Below are 22,454 nucleotides of genomic sequence, written 5' to 3' on the forward strand. Positions count from 1 at the left end.
TGGACATTTGGGTTGCTTTCTCCTTTTTGCTGTTGTGAATAGCGTTATTATGAACATTCCTGCTCAAGTTTTTATGTGAGCATATACTTTTAATTCTTCAGGATATAGCCTTAGGAATGGAATTGCTGAGCCATATGGTAATTCTACATTTAACTTATTGAGGGACTGTCAGATTGTTTTCCAAAGTGGCTGCACTACTTTACATTCCCACCAGCACTGTAAAAGAGGACCATCTTGGATTTAAAACTGAATTTCCTATGTTATGGAAACTGCCTCAGTCTTAGACATCCGGGATGGTTGCTTACTCTGATAGCAGGTTCTCAGCACACTCAGAGCAGTGTCAAAATCAGAGTAAAAATCAAAGTTAGGAAATAGCTTGCATGGGAATGCTGTCAGGATAACAGGAATGCTGCGAAGGCCAAAACAGATGGCCTCCACCCTAAAGGATATTCCTGAAGGGTGTTCCATCTCCAACATGGTTTTCTTTCCTACAATTTGATTCTAGGCTTTCTTATGCCACTGATATGTTTGCAAGTTCTTCTAAATCAGTCCCAGTGTCACCTGGAACTCTTGTTAAAATCAAGTTTCTCATTCACCAGGTCTGAGATGGAGTCTAAGTAGAGCTGATGGAAACCGCATTTTGAATAGCAAGGATACAGATGTCCTTATAGCTTCCATAGGTTCTAACCAGTGGCCAGGCCATTAATGTGCTAGGAAGAAGAGGAGGTGGCAGGGCTGGAAGCCATACTACTGTTCAGGCTACGTAGATAAAGGAGGACAGTGGTACATCAAAGTTAAATGGTTAAGGTAATCACACTATCTTAGTGAGTCCAATAGCAAAGATGTGACTTTAGTACTGGGTTGATACTATCCATATGGCCATTACTTGTGGGAAAAGGAGGGTAGACAGATAAGTATTATTATAAAAAGCTCTGAAAATCATCTACTAAAACCAGGATGCCTGCCAAGGATACAATATACTCCTCAAATAAACAAAAAAGAAAACAAGTAGCTTGGGAGTCCATGAAGGCAGAAGATCTTCTTTATAAAATGTGTAGCTGGGGTGAGAGCAAGATGGTGGCCGAGTAACAGCTTCCTTGCAACTGGGCACTGTGAGTCCAGGGAGACAAGACTCCAGTCATCTCTGGCCAGTGGGATCTGCCTATAATCATCCCTTTGAGGACACAGGGAGTCAGCAAGAGGCTCCTGCACCCCAAGAGAAGGACAAAAACAGTGGAAAACTGGCAAGTGGTTGCGTGTGTTCGATCGGTCTAATCCCGCCAGCAGCTGTAAGTACAGCAGCAGTGAGACTGCAAACTGGAAAGATCTTACCTGTGAGCTGTTTTGGTGTTTTTGGACTTGGCACTCAGTTGAGCTGCCTTGGGGAGAGCTTGGGCAGGAGTGCAGAGAATTTGGGCATTGTCTAGGGCCCCAGACTGAGCCACTGAGCCAGACAGAGCTAATAGTGTTCTGCTGTGGGCCGCAGGGAGCCATTGTGAGAGAACTGCCCCCAACAAGCTCTGCCCCCAGGGTCGCAGAGCAAGAATCAGGCGGGAGCTAGTAATCTAGTGACTGAGCAGCCTAAAGGTAGGGACTGAGCCGCCTTACAGCCTTAACCCTCAGGGGAAGAGTGACACTGGTTTTGGCACACTGGGTAAGTGGATAGCCACTTCAGCAGTGATCCCAGCAATAAGCACTTTCCTGGGAAAGCTTCTGCTTAGCCAAGGTTAGAAGTTTAAAGTGCCTTTTAAGAGGGCTGAACAGAGATTTAGGGTCTCCGCCCTGTGGGGTTTGAGAAATCAGCAGAGACCTCTAGTTGTATCAGCATTGTGATTAACATCTCATACCCCAGAAGATCACCTGTTGCCAAGACAGTATTCAACACGATATATATACTGCTTTGTTTTGGGGTATTTTTTGTTGTTGTTGCTGGTTTGTTTGTTTTTTATTTATTTCTTGTTGTTTTGTTTTTAAATTTCAACCTATTCCCCATAGATTTTTCTTTTCTTTTTTCTTTCTCCATTTTTCTAGTTTAAAACAATTTCCCATTGCTGCCTTTTTCAATAATTAGAACTTAATTTTTGCTAGTATTTCTACCAACCACCCAATTTTATCCCATAAAGTTTTCTGTTTGCTTGTTTTGGTTTGATTTATAGCATTTTTATCCTTCCTCTCTACTTGGTGGAGGTGGGGGTACTGTGTCCGATCAGGCTAGCAAAGAGCTGCTGACCTCAAGGGAACCACCCACGTGGGCACCCCCAGAGGTTGGGCTTTTTTTAAGGTTGTGTCAAAGTACCCTACTGTACACCTATATTGCTCTGTCTCCCTCTTTCTGTGCCTGTCTTCTTTTTGCCAATATTCCCTTTTACACACCCCCTCTCCTTTCTCTATTTTCTTTTCTTTCTTTATTTATTTCCTTTTCTTTCTCTTATCCCTTCTTGCTCTTCAACCTTCTCATCCTTCTGGTCCTGTACCAAAAGGACTCATAGAAACCCTAGTCCACAGGCACAGCAACTTAAAGAGCAAGAGGAAGTGAAAGGAAAATTAGGGCAAGGAAACAGATAAAAGAAATCACTCATGAGGAAAAATCAGCAGAAAACTCCTGGCAACATGAAGAACCAGTCCAGAGTAACTCCTCCAAGGTACCATGAGGTAGCTACTGCAGGATTCCACCTATAAAAAAATGTTAGGAATGACAGAAAGGGAATTTAGAATACACATGATGAAAACAATGAAGGAAATAATGGAAACAATAAAGGAAACTGCTAATAAAGTGGAAAATAACCAAACCGAAATCCAAAAACAGAATCAAATAAGAGATGAATGATATGAAGAATATAGAAAGAATATAGCAGAGCTAAAGGAACAGAAGTAGTCTATTAGGGAACTTAAAGACACAATATAAAGTATCAGCAACAGGTTAGACCATGCAGAAGAAAGAATTTCAGAGGTAGAGGACAAAGTTCTTGAGATAACTCAGATAGTTAAAGAGTCAGAAAAGAAGAGAGAGAAAGCAGAGCATTCACTAACAGAATTATGGGACTTTATGAAGCATTCCAACATATGAGTTATAGGAATCTCGGAAGGGGAAGAAGAATGCCCCAGAGGAATGGAAGCCATACTAGAAAATATTATACATGAAAATATCCCAAATATCACCAAAGATTCTGAAACACTACTTTCAGAGGGATATTGGACCCCCGGTCACCTCAACTCTAACCAAGCTTCTCCAAGACACATTGTGATGAACCTATCCAAAGTCAAGACAAAAGAAAAGATTCTTCAAGCTGCCAGGACTAAGCGCCAGTTGACCTACAAGGGCAAATCGATCGGAGTGACTGCAGACTTCTCTAATGAAATTTTCCAAGCAAGAAGACAATGGTCATCTACCTTTAATCTACTTAAACAGAACCATTTCCAAACCAGAATTTTATATCTTGCTAAGCTAAGCTTTAAAATTGACAGAGAAATCAAATCATTTACTGATATACAAACATTGAGGAAATTTGCCACAACAAGACCAGCTCTACAGGAAATACTTCAACCTGTTCTACACACTGACCATCACAAGGGATCAGCAGCAAAGTAAGAACTCAAAAATTAAAGGACAGAACCTAACTTCCACACTGATGCAAAAGATAAAACTCAGCATTGAACCCTCACAAAATAAGATTAATAAAATTATCAATTTTATCAATTATCAATTGATATTATCAATTATCAATTATAATTGATAATCAATTATCTCAATAAATGATCAATTATCTCAATAAATGTTAATGGCTTGAATTCCCCACTGAAGAGACACAGATTGGCTGACTGGATTAAAAACACAAACCATCCATTTGCTGTCTGAAGGAAACACACCTGGCTTCAAAAGACAAATTAAAACTCCAAGTCAAGGGTTGGAAGGCAATTTTTCAGGCAAACGGAATTCAGGAAAAAAAAGGAGCTGCAATCTTATTTTCAGATACATGTGAATTTAAAGCAACTCAAGTCAAAAAAGACAAAGATGGTCACTTTATTTTGGTCAAGGGAAAAATACAACAAGAAGACATTTCAATTCTAAATATTTATGCACCCAATTTAAATGCTCCCAGATTCTTGAAACAGACCTTACTCAGTCTGAGCAATATGATATCTGATACTACCATAACAACAGGGGATTTTAACATTCCTCTTACAGAGCTGGACAGATCCTCTAAACAGAAATTAAACAGAGATATAAGAGATTTAAATGAGACCCTAGAACAACTGTGCTTGATAGATGCATATAGAACACTCCATCCCAAAGATAAAGAATACACATTCTTCTCATCACCCCATGGAACATTCTCCAAAATTGATCATATCCAGGGACACAAAACAAATATTAACAGAATCAAAAGAATTGAAATTTTTCCTTGTATCTTCTCAGACCATAAGGCACTAAAGGTAGAACTCAACTCTAACAAAAACGTTCGACCCCACACAAAGACATTCTGTTGAATGACAGATGAGTGCAGGAAGAAATAAAACAGGACATCATTAACTTCCTTGAGCATAATAACAGTGAGGACACAAGCTACCAAAACCTGTGGGATACTGCAAAAGCAGTTTTGATGGGAAAATTTATCGCTTTAGATGCCTGCATTCAAAAAATGGGAAGAGAGCACATCAACAAACTCACAAGCCAGCTTATGGAATTTGAAAAAGAAGAACAAGCTAAGCCTAAACCCAGTAGAAGAAAAGAAATATCCAAAATCAAATCAGAAATCAATGAAATGGAAAACAAAAGAATCATTCAGAAAATTAATGAAACAAGGAGTTGTTTTTTTGAAAAAATAAAATAGACAATCCTTTGGCCAGACTAATTAGAAATAGAAAAGTAAAATCTCTAGTAACCTCAATCAGAAATGATAAAGGGGAAATAACAACTGATCCCACAGAGATACAAGAGATCATCTCTGAATACTACCAGAAACTCTATGCCCAGAAATTTGACAATGTGAAGGAAATGGATCAATATTTGGAATCACACCCTTTCTCTAGATTTAGCTAGGAAGACATAGAGTTCCTGAACACACCAGTTTCAAGCACTGAGATTAAATAAAAAAGCTTCCAACCAGAAAATGCCCTGGTCCAGATGGCCTCACACCAGAATTCTATCAAACCTTTAAGGAAGAGCTTATTTCTGTACTGCAGAAATTATTCCAAAAATTTGAGGAGAAAGAAATCTTCCCCAACACGTTCTATGAAGCAAACATCACCCTGATACCAAAACCAGGAAAAGACCCATCTAAAAAGGAGAATTTTAGACCAATTTCACTCATGAATATAGATGGAAAAATTCTCAACAAAATCCTAGCCAATAGATTACAGCTTATCATCAAAAAAGTCATACATCATGATCAAGTAGGTTTCATCCCAGGGATGCAAGGCTGGTTTAACATATGCAAGTCCATAAACATTATCCACCATATCAACAGCGGCAAAAATAAAGACCATATGATCCTCTCAATAGATACAGAAAAAGCATTCTATAAAATCCAGCATCCTTTTCTAATTAGAACACTGAAGAGTATAGGCATAGGTGGCACATTTCTAAAACTGATTGAAGCTATCTATGACAAACACACAGCTAATATTTTACTGAATGGAGTAAAACTGAAAGCTTTTCCTCTTAGAACTGGAACCAGACAAGGTTGTCCTCTGTCACCTTTACTATTCAACATAGTGCTAGAAGTTCTAGCCAATACAATTAGGCAAGACAAGGAAATAAAGGGAATCCAAATGGAAGCAGAGGAGGTTAAACTCTCCCTCTTTGCTGACGACATGATCTTATACTTAGAGAATCCCAAAGACTCAACCACAAGACTCCTGGAAATTATCAAAAAATATAGTAATGTCTCAGGATATAAAATCAGTGTCCACAAGTCAGTATCCTTTGTATACGCCAATAACAGTCAAGATGAGAATTAAGGACACAACTCCCTTCACCATAGTTTCAAAGAAAATGAAATACCTCGGAATATACCTAACAAAGGAGGTGAAGGACTTCTATAAGGAAAATTATGAGGGAGAAAGCTTGCAGTCCTTACCTGCAGCGTACGTGCTGCTCTGGTGGTCCCTGAGGGTACCGAGGCTGCAGGATCCCGGCATGAGGGACAGGCAGCTGGACGTGGCCCCAAAAGTGGTCCTTATCAGGTTATATTGGAAACCACTGGCCTGGCTACAGGAACTGAAGTCAGCATAGGCTGAAGCCAGGCTCGAGGTCTCCATCCCAGCCATACAGGACTCAAAGGCAGAGGAATTGAGGGGCGGAGACAAGATGGCTGACTGAAGCCAGCTTTCGGAGAGTTAAAGGACAGAAATTTAGCAAGTAACTTGGTGAATTTGAGCTGCACCAAGAGAGAAGGTTGAAGAATGCACATCAACCACGCTGAGGCGAGCTGTGACCCCAAGGATACAAACAAAAGCTGAGACATCAACACAGAGTAACGGTATCACTAGGGTGGACCAGAAACCAGCTGAAAACAAGACAGAACGACTTAGCCCTACCACACCAAACAGGGCCCCAGATTCTCAGGCGATAGCACTGTACAGGTCCTCAACAAAGCTCCAGGGGAAAAATCAAACAGTGTAAAACAATCATGGGGTGGAATCATTGGAAAAACTCTAGTAACATGAATAACCAGAATAGATCAACCCCCCCAAGGAAAGATATGGCAGATGTAACTGAATATCCCATTCATAAACAGCTGGCCAAGATGTCAGAAATTGAATTCAGAATTTGGATTGCAAACAAGATTAATAAAATGGAGGAAAATTTGGAATTAGAAATTCGAGCAGCAATTCAGAAGTCGGAATTAGAAATTCGAGGAGAAATTCAAAAGTTGTCTCAAGAATTTAATGAATTTAAAGACAAAACCGCCAAAGATTTTGATGCACTGAAGCAAGAATTTGCAGCCCTCAAAGATCTGAAAAATACAGTAGAATCCCTCAGAGTGGGGTAAGCAGAAGAAAGGATTTCTGACATTGAAGACAAAGCCTTTGAACACTCCCAAACGCTCAAAGAGGAAGAGAAATGGAGAGCAAAAAGGGATCATTCTCTCAGAGAACTCTGAGATAATTCAAAGAAGGCTAGTAACTGCCTCATTGGAATCCCTGAAAGCGATGAAGTAGCCTCGCTGGGCACAGAGGCCCTTTTCCATGAAATTATGAAAATGAATTTTCCAAACATGCCAAGAGATTCTGAAATTCAGATAGCAGACAGTTTCAGAATCCCAGCACGACTCAATCCCAGTAAGACATCCCCTAGGCATATCATAATTAATTTCACTAAAGTTAATATGAAGGAGAAAATTCTGAAAGCAGCCAGATGTAAGAAATCCATTACCTACAAAGGGAAGAATATTAGAATGACTGCCCAACATGTTCTATGAAGCAAACATCACCCTGATCCCCAAACCAGGAAAAGACCCAACAAGAAAAGAAAATTATAGACCAATATCACTAATGAACATAGATGCAAAAATATTCAACAAAATACTAACAAACAGAATCCAGCAACACATCAAACAAATTATACATCATGACCAAGTCAGTTTTATCCCAAGGTCTTAAGGCTGGTTCAATATACATAAATCTGTAAGTATAATTCAGCACATAAACAAATTAAAAGACAAAGACCATATGATTCTCTCAATTGATGCAGAATAAGCTTTTGATAATATCCAGCATCCCTTCATGATCAGAACACTTAAGAAAATTGGCATAGAAGGGACATTTCTTAAACTGATAGAGGCTATCTACAGCAAACCCACAGCCAATATCATATTGAATGGAGTTAAATTGAAATCATTTCCACTCAGATCAGGAACAGACAAGGTTGCTCATTGTCTCCTCTGCTCTTTAACATTGTAATGGAAGTTTTAGCCACCAAAATTAGGGAAGAAAAGGTGATCAAGGGTATCCCTATAGGGTCAGAAGACATCAAACTTTTGCTCTTCGCAGATGATATGATGTATATCTGGAAAACACTAGGGATTCTACTACAAAACTCTTAGAAGCAATCAAGGAATACAGCAGCATCTCAGGTTACAAAATAAACATTCATAAATCAGTAGCCTTTATATATACCAACAATAGTCAAGCTGAAAAAACAGTTAAGGACTCTATTCCATTCACAGTAGTGCCAAAGAAGATGAAATATTTGGGAATTTATCTAACAAAGGACGTGAAAGATCACTATAAAGAGAACTACGAAACTCGAAAAAGAAATAGCTGAAAATGTTAACAAATGGCAAAACATGCCATGCTCATAGCTGGGAAGAATCAACATTGTTAAAATGTCCATACTACCCAAAGCAATATACAATTTTAATGCAATCCCTATTAAAGCTCCACTGTCATACTTTAAAGATCTTGAAAAAATAATACTTCATTTTATATGGAATCAGAAAAACCCTCTATTAGCCAAGACATTACTCAGAAATAAAAACAAAGCAGGAGGAATCCTGCTACCAGACCTCAGACTATACTATGAATCGATAGTGATCAAAACAGCATGGTACTGACACAAAAACAGAGAAGTAGATGTCTGGAACAGAATAGAGAACCAAGAGATGAATCCAGCTACTTACCATTATTTGATCTTTGACAAGCCAATTAAAAAACATTCAGTGGGGAAAAGATTCCCTATTTAACAAATGGTGCTAGGTGAACTGGCTGGCAACCTGTAGAAGACTGAACCTGGACCACACCTTTCACCATTAAATAAGATAGACTCTCACTGGATTAAAGATTTAAACTTAAGACATGAAATTATAAAAATACTAGAAAAGCGTGCAGGCAAAAGCCTTGAAGAAATCGGTCTGAGGGAATATTTTATGAGGAGGATCCCCCGAGCAATTGAAGCAGCTTCAAAAATACACTTTTGGGACTTGATGAAACTAAAAAGCTTCTGCACAGCCAAGAACACAGGAAGTAAAGCAAGCAAACAGCCCTCAGAATGGGAGAAGATATTTGCAGGTTATGTCTCCAGCAAAGGTTTAATAACCAGAATCCACAGAGAACTCAAACCTATAAGCAAGAAAAGAACAAGTGATCCCATCACAGGCTGGGCAAGGGACTTGAAGAGCAACTTCTCTGAAGAAGACAGGTGTGCGGCCTTCAGACATATGAAAAAATGCTCATCATCTTTAATCATCAGAGAAATGCAAATCAAAACTACTTTGAGATATCATCTAACTCCAGTAAGATTAGCCCATATCACAAAATCCCAAGACCAGAGATGTTGACGTGGATGTGGAGCAAAAGGGAATACTACACTGCTGGTGAGAATGCAAATTAATACATTCCTTTTGGAAAGATGTTTGGAGAACACTTAGAGATCTACAAATAGATCTGCCATTCAATCCTATAATTCCTCTACTAGGTATATACCCAGAAGACCAAAAATCACATCAGAACAAAGATATTTGTACCAGAATGTTTATTGCAGCCCAATTCATAATTGCTAAGTCATGGAAAAAGCCCAAATGCCCATCGATCCAAGAATGGATTCATAAATTGTGGTATATGTACACCATGGAATATTATGCAGCCTTAAAGAAAGATGGAGACTTTACCTCTTTCATGTTTACATGGATGGGAGCTGGAACATATTCTTCTTAGTATAGTATCTCAAGAACGGAAGAAAAAATATCCAATGTACTCAGCCCTACTATGAAACTAATTATGGCTTTGACATGAAAGCTATAACCCAGTTATAACCCAAGAATAGAGGGAAGGGGGAAAGGGAGGGAAGGGAAGGGGGAGTTGGGCAGAGGTAAGGTGATTGGTGGGATTATACCTGCGGTGCATCTTACAAGGGTATATGTGAAACTTAGTAAATGTAGAATGTAAATGTCTTAACACAATAACTAAGAAAATGCCAGGAAGGCTATGTTAACCAGTGTGATGAAAATGTGTCAAACGGTCTATAAAACCAGTGTATGGTGCCCCATGATCACATTAATGTACACAGCTATTATTTAATAAAAAAAAAAGAAAGAAAGAAAGAGCCAGGAAGATAAAAAATAAATAAATAAATAAAAATCTAAAAACAAAAAAAAGAGAAAAGAAAATTATGAAATTCTCAGAAAGAAAATAGCAGAAGATATTAACAAATGGAAGAACATACCATGCTCATGGATGGGAAGAATCAACATTGTTAAAATGTCTATACTTCCCAAAGCAATCTACCTATTCAATGCCATTCCTATTAAAATACCAACATCGTACTTTCAAGGTTTGGAAAAAATGATTCTGCGTTTTGTATGGAACCAGAAAAAAACCCCGTATAGCTAAGGCAGTTCTTAGTAATAAAAATAAAGCTGGGGGCATCACCATAGCAGATTTTAGGCTGTACTACAAAGCCACAGTGGTCAAGACAACATAGTACTGACACAAATAGAGACATAGACACATGGAATAGAATAGAAAACCAGGAAGTGAAACTAACATCTTACAACCAACTAATCTTTGATAAACCAAACAAGAACGTACATTGGGGGAAAGAATCCCTATTCAATAAATGGTGTTGGGAGAACTGGATATCCACATGTAAAAGACTGAAACTGGACCCACACCTTTCCCCACTCACAAAAATTGATTCAAGATGGATAAAGGATTTAAATGTAAGGCATGAAAAAAATAAGAATAAATTTAAGGCATGAAACAATAAAAATCTTCAAAGAAAGTATAAGAAAACTACTGGAAGATATTGGCCTGGGGAAAGACTTCATGAAGAAGACTGCCATGGCAATTGCAACAGCAACAAAAATAAACAAATGGGACTTCATTAAACTGAAAACCTTCTGTACAGCTAAGGAAACAACAATCAAAGCAAATAGACAACCTACACAATGGGAAAGGATATTTGCATATTTTCAATCAGACAAAAGCTTGATAACTAGGATCTATGGAGAACTCGAATTAATCCACATGAAAAAAGCCAACAATCCCATATATCAATGGGCAAGAGACATGAATAGAACCTTCTCTAAAGAAGACAGACAAATGGCTAACAAACATATGAAAAAATGTTCATTATCCCTATATATTAGAGAAATGCAAATCAAAATCACCCTGAGATACCATCTAACCCCAGCGAGAATAGCCCACATCACAAAATCTCAAAACTGCAGATGCTGGCGTGGATGTGGAGAGAAGGGAATACTTTTACACTGCTGGTGGGACTGCAAACTAGTACAATCTTTTTGGAAGGAAGTATGGAGAAACCTCAAAGCACTCAAGCTAGACCTCCCATTTGATCCTGCAATCCCATTACTGGGCATCTACCCAGAAGGAAAAAAGTCCTTTTATCATAAGGACACTTGCACTAGACTGTTTATTGCAGCTCAATTTACAATCGCCAAAATGTGGAAACAGCCTAAATGCCCACCAACCCAGGAATGGATTAACAAGCTGTGGTATATGTACACCATGGAATACTATTCAGCCATTAAAAAAAATGGAGACTTTACATCCTTTGTATTAACCTGGATGGAAGTGGAAGACATTATTCTTAGTAAAGCATCACAAAAGTGGAGAAGCATGAATCCTATGTACTCGATTTTGATATGAGGACAATTAATGACAATTAAAGTCACGGTGGGGGTGGGAGAAGGGGAGAGCAGAGAGAGAAAGAAGGAGGGAGGGGTGGGAAAAGGAAGAGCAGAGAGGGAAGGAGGAAGGGGGTGGGGCCTTGGTGTGTGCCACACCCTTTGGGGCAAGACAGGATTGCAAGAGGGACTTTGCCTAACAAATGCAATCAGTGTAACCTGGTTTATTATACCCCCAATGAGTCCCCAACAATAAAAAAAAAAAAAATGTGTAGCTGGGCTGGGCATGGTGGCTCATACCTGTAATCCTAGCACTCTGGGAGGCCAAGGCAGGTGGACTGCCTGAGCTCAGGAGTTCAAGACTAGGCTTAGCTAGAGTAAGACCCCATCTCTAAAAGATAGCTGGGTGTTGTGGCAGGCACCTGTAGTCCCAGCTACTCAGGAGGCTGAGGCAAGAGGATCACTTGTGCCCAAGAGTCTGACATTGCTGTGAGCTATGAGGCCATGGCACTCTATTGAGGGTGACAGAATGAGACTCTGTCTCAAAAAAAAAAAAAAGTGTAGCTGATACAGATGGAAGGGACAGAAATTAAAATTTTTATGAGATGTCTGTGGAGTATCATATTTGAAAAGGCAAGACAATCCAGTAGGTGGGGCCTCCTAGGACTACCTCTCAGTGGCCCTAAATCTGAGGTGCCATATACACATATGTGGGTATCCTCTCTTGCCATATTGTTTCTATTTGCTGCATCCAAGATGCAAGACCACAATTCCCTTTGGTCACATGACTTTCCTATTCCTAAAATGGAACCACTTCTTGATATGCTCTCTAGTTTCTAGCGTGAGGGCAACTGTGTTGGCTGCATGGTCTGCAGCAGAGGATAAAATCAATCCCATTGGCGAAGCAGCCCATGGTGCTTGTTCTGGACCTGCACTCCTAAGTCTGCCTCAACTGCTCTTGCTTCTGGTAGTCTGAGCTTGCCTTTGAGGGGTTCTTCCACGACTAATACCAACCAGTAACTCAGTCCCATGTCGAGCAGTTGCTCTCATCAGGGCTCATATTCTTGAGGCAGACAGAAGGGAGCAGATGTTGGTAGTTGGCCCCTTCTAGATCAGTATGATCTCCCTTTAGTGTGCATTCTCCAAGTTTGATTATACTGGCCTATGCAGTTTGAGCGGGCAAGATTAAGGCAGTGTATTAATTTCCTATATTACTGGATTAAATATCATGGATTAAAATAACACAAATTTATTTTCTTGTGGTTCTGGAGATTAGAAGTCCAAAATAAGCCTTACAAATCTAAAGCTGAGGTGTAGATAGGGCTGAATTCATTCTGGAGGATCTAGAGTAGAATCTAGTTCCTTGACTTTTCAAGTTTCTAGAGGCAGCCTACGTCGTTTGGCTCACAGCCCTCCTCCTCTATTTTCAAAGTCAACCTCTGCTTCCTTTGTCATGTCTTCTTTTTCTATCTTAACATTCTTCTCTCCTTATTAGGCCCCTGTGATTACATTAGACCCACACAAATAATCCAAGATAATCTCTCCCATCTCAGAGTTCTTAATTTAACCAGAAATTCCCTTTTGCTACATAAGGCAACACATTCATAGGAGTAGGATGTGGACATCTTTGTGTGTGTGGGGGGGGGCATCATTCCATCTACCATAGGCATATTTGGCTTCAGTTGTGACAGTGACCAGGTGAATTCCTTTCTGATCATGAGATGATTAATTACTGGAATATGCAAGGGAAAGGAAAACCCAAAACATTGAATGTATGGTAATACCCAATGAACCCTGGATGAACATCTTTTTTTATTGTGGAGGTCTCCTAGTTTAAAGGGCTGACTCCTTGAGGGACATCATGCATACATTATGGCCGGACTGAGCATGGTCCATTGCTAACCTCACAAATTTATTTCTTTGGTCAAGGCCAGAAGTAATGCTGCCCCAAGTCATGGGAAATAAATTAGGGTAGTGATTATTAAAACATTGTATCAAGGTTTATTATTTCTTGTATGTCAATCATTTACTATGCTGAATGTCACCATAGTCACGTTCAGATAAATTTGAAAAATAAAAAAACAAAAAGCAGTTAAAGATCAACCTAACTAAATATATTTGATTGAGTTAAATAGATAGCCAAAGGAATTTTTTTTTTTTTATTTGAGGACCTATCAGAGTTTTCAATGTGCAATCCAAATTTCCAAAGGGGAAAAATAGAATACAACATACCCCCAAATGCAGTCAGGCAGGGCTGCTTAAGCTGCAGTAACAGACAACTCCCACATTTCAGTGGCTTAGAAAACAAAAAACACAGTTCTAGCTCATTCCGTATCTCTCACTGTCAGAGGGCTCTACATTGGCCTCATTCAGAGGTTCAGGTCAACAGATCCCACACCATCTAGATTCTACAACATAGCTAGTCATGTAGTAGAGAGAAGGGAGGAAATAAAAAATCTTGTATAGGTAATCAAAGACTTTTAATCACATTATTTCCTTATTAGCATTTTTCATAGCAGCTATCATTTATTAAATATATACTGTTGGTCAAACACTTTCAAATATTAGCTCATTTAATCCTTACTACAACAAAACTATGAGACAATTATTTCCACCATTTTTAAAGCAAGAGATTTGAGAGATTAAGCAACTTATTAAAAATCTAGCAAGTGGCAAAAATTGGCTTTGATTGCTCGTCTAGCCAGCTCCCAAATCCCTGCTTTTAACTATTATTTTCCTTGATTAAGAACTTTCTTTAATTCCTGGACTTACTTATATATGTAGAAAAACATAATTAAGTCATAGTGTGTATTTAAAGAATTATCTTATAAGGCAAAAATTTAAATGTAGCAAAAAGCACACAGTACAATACTTGTATTTGTCTGTTATTCAAATAGTGACATTGCTAGCCTAATTTCCTATTTAAACTTGTGAGAAGAACTTCATTTGTTCAATAGTTGTAGTTCCCCCTTTATCAGCGTTTTTAGTTATCCCAAGTCAACCAGACCCTGAAAATACTAAATGGAAAATGTCAGAAGTAAACAATTCATAAGTTTTAAATTGGTTGCTGGACTGAGTAGTGTGATGACATTTTGCACAGGCCTGTGCCATCCTGGGTGGGACTTGAATTCCCTCTTTTCCCGGTATCTCTCTGCCCATTTATCACTTAGTAGCCATTTTGGTCATGGTGTTACGTTCTGGTGTTCAAGGGACCCTTAGTTTACCTAATAATGGCCCTAAAGCACAACAGTAGTGAGCTGGCAATTCAGATATGCCAAAGAATTAAAATATTAGCTCAATATGCCAAAATGAAAAAATAGTACAGATGACATTTTTATTGATTTCATTAACTTCCCTGGTTTTCCTCTCTAAATTTATTTAATTAAAATGCACGTTTCAAAATTAAAAATCACTTTTAAAAACCTTACCTCAAGGCCACCACCATAAAAAGTTTTGCGGTTAAGTTTCCATTGCTCAAATTCATCATGATTCTCTCTTCTTTATCATCTAATACTTATTGAGCAGACTCATTCATGCCACGCATTGATTTTTATGATCTTACTGGAAAACTGTTAGGTGCATAGAAAGGCATTTGTGTATGGTGTCTGCATGCATATCATATATCATTTTGGACTGCCAGACAGCAAAGGAAGAACACCATAAACACTAATTTTTACTCCTAGATGGCTTAGTAATTTGCTAAATTTCCTTGTAATTGCTTCTAATTATTCATTACATTAGAGTAGAATATGGCAGCTATAAATTTTCAATGAAAACAAAATTTAAATACAATGCATCCAAATGTCTCTGCAGACCCAAGTGGCAACTTGTTTTTCATATTAGGGAAATCCAACAGATGCTGGCAACACATGCTGCTTCTTAACGTGACAGAGGAAAGTGAGCCAAGTAAGCAATCCTGTGAGTTTGAAGCTAGATTTTGAGGAGACTGCAGAAGTAGCTCACCAGCCCCATTTATGAACCAAAACATTTTGGGAGCCTACCTGTCCGAAGGTGGAGAGTTTGTGCTAGTTGTCTATACCCTCCCCTGCAAGGTATCAGCATCTCTTGGTAATTCAGAACTTTGTTGGCCATTCATTTATTCTTTCATTCATTTTTTCACTAAACTTGTATTGCGCACCTACCTCAGTATGAGGCTATGTGGGAAACAAAGACGACCCTTCTAAAGGAGGCCAAGGGAAGGTAATCTACAAGTAACCTCCGTAACCTGAAGCAGAGGACTGCATCTCCACAGTATGATCACGATGCAGCTGGAGTTCAAGGAAGAGACTTCTATCTAGAAAGGGACCTGAAAAAGAAATTTGACAGTGTCTGCAGCTGCTGAGGAAAACAATACAGCAGTTCCTAAAAAAATTAAAGAATTACTATGCAATCCAGCAATTTCACTTCTGGGTATAAACCCCAAACAAGTGAAAGCTGGAGTGCAAATTGATACATTTGTACAACCATGTTCATAACAGTACTATCCACAACAGTCAAAGGTGGAAACAACACCTGTCTGTCAACGGATGAATGGACAAAGAAAATGCGGTATGCACACCCAATAGAATATTATTCAGCCTTAAGAAACAGAATATCAATACATGCTACAATACAGATGAACCTTGAAGATATCGAGCTAAGTGAAATAAGCCAGACACAAAAGGATGAATATTATATGAGTCCACTCATTTGAGGTACCCAGAATAATAAACTTACAGACAGCAGAATGGTGGTCACCAGGATCTGGGGAAAGGGAGGAATATGAGATTGTATTTAATGGGTACAGAGTCTCAGATGGGGAAGATAAAAATGTTCTAGAAATAGATAGTGGTGATAGTTGCACAATGTACTTAATACCAATAAACTGTGCATTTGAAAATAGTTGAAATAGTCACTTTTGTGTTATGTATATATTACTACAATAAAAAAGTCTTTCTAAAAATTTAACAGCATACAGAGAGGAGAAAGGGCCCTCGAGGCAGAGAAATAGCTTGAGCTAGAGTACAGAACTAGAAAATAATGGGTTTTAGTCAGCAAATAAGGCAGAGACCAATTTGGGTGAAAGTTGTCTGATGTATGATGTGAACAATAACATTAATAACAATAAAAGTCACCATAAATACAGCCCATAAGGAGTGTTTACTATGTACCAGGCGCTGGGCTACTTCTTTTGTAAGTATTATGTCATTAACTCTTCTCAATAATACATAAAGTAGGTATTACTTGTTTTATTGCCCTTCACTTTATTGTGCTTTGCAGATATTGTGTTTTTTACAAATTGAAGGTCTGTGGCAATTCTTCGTCCAGCAAGTGTATCAGAGCCGTTTTTTCAACAGCATGTGCTCACTTTATGTCTGTGTCACATTTTGGTAATTCTCACAATATTTTCAACGTTTTCGTTGTTATTATATATGTTGTGGGGATCTGTGACCAGTGATCTTTGATGTTACTATTGCAATTGTTTGGGACACCACAAAGCACACAGATATAAGATGAACTTAAATCAATAAATGTATGTGTTCTGATTGTTCCACTAACTGCCCATTCCCCTATCTCTCTCCCTCCTTGGGCCTCCCTGTATTCTGAGACACAGCACTGCTGAAATTAGAGCTAATTAAAAACCCTAAGATGGCTTCTAAGTGTTCAAGTGAAAGGAAGAGAGTCATATATCTCTCACTTAAAATCAAAATCAAGAAATGAGTCAGCTTAGTGATGAAGGTATGTTGAAAACTGAGATAGACCAAGAACGAGGCATCTTGTGCCAACAGTAAAGGCAAGTTGTGAATGCAAAAGAAAAGTTCTTCAAGGAAATTAAAAGTGCTACTCCAGTGTGCACATGAATGATAAGAAAGTAGAATAGCCTTATTGCTAAAATCGTAGTGGTCTGGATAGATCAAACCACCCACAACATTCCCTTAAGCCAAAGCTAATCCAGAGCAAGGTCCTAATAATTCTATTCTATTCTCTAAAGACTGAGTGAGATGAGGAAGCTATAGAAGAAAAGTTAGAAGCTAGCAGAGGTTGGTCTACAAGGTTTAAAGAAAGAGGCCATTTATCTGCATAACATAAAAGTGCAAGGTGAGCAGCAAATGCTGGTGTAGAAGCTGAAGTAAGTTATTCAGAAGATCTAGATAAGAACTGAAGAGCTAAAGGGGGCTATGATAAACAATGTAGACAAAACAATCCTCTATTAGAAGAAAACACCATCTAGGATTTTCACAGCTAGAGAGGAGAAGTCAATTCCTGGCTTCAAAGCTTTAAAGGACAGGCTGACTTTCTTATTAAGGGCTAATGCAGCTGATGACTTTAAGTTGAAGTCAATATTCACTTTGATCCTAGGGCCCTAAAAATTATGCTAAATCTACTCTATGATTCTCTATAAATGAAATAACAAAGCCTGGACTTACAGCACATCTGTTTACAACCTGACTTGCCAAGTATTTTAAGCCCACTGTTGAGAACTACTACTCAAAAATTAATACTCCTTTAAAATAATTACTGCTTATCTACAACATACCTGATTGCCCAACAGCTTTAATAGAGATATACACAGAGATGAACATTGTTTTCTTGCCTGCTGATACAACATCCATTCTGTTAATACAACATCCATTCTGCAGCCCATGGAACAAAGAGTAATTTTGACTTTCAATTCTTTTTTTTAATTTTATTTTTTTATTAAGTCTTTTGTACATAGATCATAAATACATTTATGCCCATTTCAGTGTGTTGATTATTTGTACAAATCGGAGTGCTTACATCATACTAATCAGCATAGCTTTCATCTCATTTACCCAATTACCAATTTGTACTTGCAATGTGTTCCATAGTTGTGATCCCCCTACTATCCCACCCACCCCTTTCCTATCCCTCACCCTCCCCTTCCCTCCTTCATCATAGCCTAAAGTTGTGTTTCATTTTTCAGATACAAGTGTGAGTTATTATAAATTGGTTTCACAGTAGTACTGAGTACATTGGATACTTTTTTTTCCATTCCTGAGATACTTTGCTAAGAATTATTTTCCAGCTCCATCCATGTAAACATAAAGGAGGTAAAGTCTCCATTTTTTTTACTGCTGCACAATATTCCATAAGAAATATATTTTATAAGGCTGCATACATAGTGATTCTTCTGATGGATCTGGGCAAAGTAAATTAAAAACCTTCTGGAAGGAATTCACCATCTAAATGCCATTAAGAACATTCACGATTCATAAGAGGAAGTCAAAATGTCAACATTAATGGGGATTTGGAAGAGGTTGATTCCAAATGAAGTGTGGAGGAGGTCACTGCAGATGCAGTAGAAACAGCAAGAGAACTAGAATTAGCAGTGAGCATAGCACAAGAGGCAGAGGTGGTGGAGAGACCATGGTGGTGACAGTGGGACCTTGGGGGCCAAGAGGTGGAGCACCCCAAGAGTGAGTGAGTTGCTGAATGAGTGTTTACCCCTGTAAGTTGGTGAAAGGCATGGGACATACCTCAAAAGCTGTGGGTTGAGGCACTGGCTAGCAGTGAGCCTGCTCCCAGTCCCTAGTTCAGTGGTGTAACTGTGGCTTGGTTGTGAGGAGGTAGGCAAGAGGGTGTCTGGCCTCCCCCATGGAGGGCATGCATATGGACCTGGACCAGGATCTGATGCAGATGAAGTTCAGCTGCCTCGGCACCACCCACAAGGATGTGCTTATCTCTGAGTTCCAGAGGCTGCTTGGCTTCCACCTCAACCCTGCTGGCTGTACCTTCTCCCTGGACATGACCAACTGAGCAATTTTTATGAAACCATGAATAAGCCCAAAATTTATGTTATTTTCGAATATGAGTTCTATCATAGAACTAATGTAGAATAGACAGCTCGAAATATCAAAAAAGTGTTTGTGAAGGATGTTGCTAATGAACACATAGTATGTTGATGGCTTGAGAAGTTCCCTTCTGGTGATTTTAATCTTGAAAATGAGCCATGTGGGCAATCTGAGACCAAGGTGGATAATGATGAATTGAAAGCTGTAGTGGAAGCAAATCCATCTCAACCTACACGTGAATTAGCAGCAAGTTGTGCCATTTTGAAACAAATTGGCAAGGTAAAGGAGCTGGAGAAATGGGTTCCACAGGAATTAAATGAGTATCAAAAGAGAAATCATCTTGAAGCTTGCCTTTCTTTGCTGTCAGAAGATAAAGGTGAACCACTGCCACACTATATTGTTACATGTGTTGGAAACTGGATCCTTTTTGACAATTGCAAGCATTCAGCACAGTGGCTAGATGAAGATGAAGCACCGAAACACAATCCAAAATTGAATATTCATCAAAAAGAGCTAATGGTGTCTGTTTGGTGGTCCAGTGCTGGGATTATCCACTACAGCTTCATGAAACCTGGTCAACCAATTACAGAAAATGTCTGTTGTAACCCCATGAATGAGATGATGAGGACGCTTGTGGTTCAGCAGCTGAGACTGATCAACAGAGACAGACCAATCCTCTTGCACGACAATGCTCAAACTAGAGAAGCTGGACTTGGAAACTCTCTGTCTTCCACCAGACTTTTCATTTTTTCCAGGCTTTGGACCACTTCTTGCAGAGATAAATAATTCAATTCTCAACAGGCTGTGAAGATCCCTTTTGCACAACTCCCTCTCCAGGCTTCTTCACTGCTGACATAAACATGGTACCATTAAGATGGCAAAACTGTGTCAACAGTGTAGGCTCATACTTTGATTAATCATACTGCTTCTTCTATAAGATATAATAAACTAAACTTTTGATTTCAGGGGGAAAAAAAAGTGAGGCCTGAAGAGGTGACTGAATTTCTGCACTTTCATGATAAAACTTGAATAAATGAATTCCCTGTTATGGATGAACAAAGACAGTGGCTTCTTAAGATGGAATCTACTTGTGGTGAAGATGCTGTGAATACTGTGGAAATAAAAACAAATGATTTTAGAATATTATTTAACTTCGTTGATAAAGCAGCAGCAGGGTTTGAGAGAATTGACTCCAATTTTGAAAGTTGTTCTACTGTGGGTAAAATACTATCAAACAGCATCACATACCACAGAGAAACATTATATGAAAGCACAATTGATGTGGCAAATTTCATCATTGTCTTATTTGCAGACACTGCCACCACGACCTCAATCTTCAGCAACAACCACCCTGATCAGCAGCCATTCACCTGGGTCTAGACCCTCTACCAGCAAAGAGATTATGATTCACTAAAGGCTATGATGATCATTAGTAATTTTTAGCAATAAAGTATTTTTAAATTAAGGCATGCACATTTTTTCTTAGACGTAATGTTATTGCATAGTTAATAGACTATAGTATAATGTAATACAACTTTCATAAGTACTGAGAAACCAAAACATTCATGTGACTCACTTTACTGCTATACATGCTTTACTGCAGTGGTCTGAAACTAAACCCACAGTATCTCTGAGGTGTGCCTGTACTTTTATTAGCCTAAAGTCGCAGCTTAGAAATCTGAGTCAGACAGGGCAAATAACTTGCCCTGCAGGCATCAGAGCCTGGACCTAAGTGTCTGTTTGTCCCTAGAGCCAAAGCTGCACACCCTTGCCTCCCAGAGCAAGGTGGGAAGAGAAGTGGGTTGGGCCTTGGGACACCAGATTGAGAAAGTGGGCCATAATGAGTAAATAAAAGAGATTCAGGAGAGAACGCTGAGAGACCTGCATATAAAGAGACCTGCATTTGGAGAATATTAATCTAGCGGCTGAGTATAAGAAGGGTAAGGGGCAGGAAGCTAGAGGGAAAGTTGGATTTTTTCCTAGGGAATAAATAATAATGGCTTCCTGGAAAGACTCTGATAGAAGGAGAGAGAGAAAGACGGACAGGAGGGATTGTCAAGGTTTGGGAACAGAATGCATAAGGAGAATACGATCTGCTCTGATATTATTCTGTGGTGTTCAATACCAGGAAGATGGTGTTCCCATCAGAAACAGGAAGTCCAGAAAGGAAAACAGGTTTGTGAAGGAAGAGAGTATATTGTGGAGTTGAAAATGCTGGCAAACCTGATTGGTGAAGATGTCTCCCAGACTGTTGGAAAACAAAGGCGTCAGACTTCAGCTGGAGAAGTTCAAGTACCCACACAGGAAAACTATGGCAGCTAGTGTGAGAGTTGGGATCCCAGGGCTGAAACCTACACATTTCAGCATTTAGGAGTTCCCAAGACACTGGCTGGCTCGCTGCCTGCTCACCCAGCCAGTCAACACTCTCATCCATGCACACCAATCCCATCAATCATCCGTGAACAGATAACAAAGGAATATCAGACACTTGAGAATATCTCAAACATGAATAAGAAAGACCACAATGACCAAACACAAACAAATGACCCCAGGGGAACTAGAGATAATTCAATGAACCAAAATTATTCTCATTCATATTCTGAAAGAGTTTGAGACAAAACTGTATTCTTGAAAGGAGAGCATGCTGCCATTATAAAATAATAACCAGCAACCCAGAAAGAATTCTTGGAAATAAAATTTTCTGTGCTATTGTTAAAAAATATATTTTTTGATGGAAAATTTGGAAATAAAGTCAAGGAAACATCCCAGAAAGCAAACTGACTAGCTAACAACATCTAAGACATAATAAGAAAAAAGATAAGAGACCCAATGATGAATCCAGGAGGGCCAACCTCTGGCCAAAGAAGCACAAGAGTGAAAGCTTGTGGGTCTAGATATAAAATGAGTCTCTTGGGTTCCCAGGACAAGAAAGCTCCCAGGTAGAGGCCTGCAAGACTTCCACCACGAGGAAGAAGATCCTAAAATCTTCCAAAGCTAAAAAAACAGGGCACCTTCATGGACGCTGCGGCCAGAGAAGCCGCACATGAGACACCCCCACAAAAGGCCTCAAACT

Source organism: Nycticebus coucang, chromosome 2, assembly GCF_027406575.1.
Source record: "Nycticebus coucang isolate mNycCou1 chromosome 2, mNycCou1.pri, whole genome shotgun sequence".
Classification (NCBI taxonomy): domain Eukaryota; kingdom Metazoa; phylum Chordata; class Mammalia; order Primates; family Lorisidae; genus Nycticebus; species Nycticebus coucang.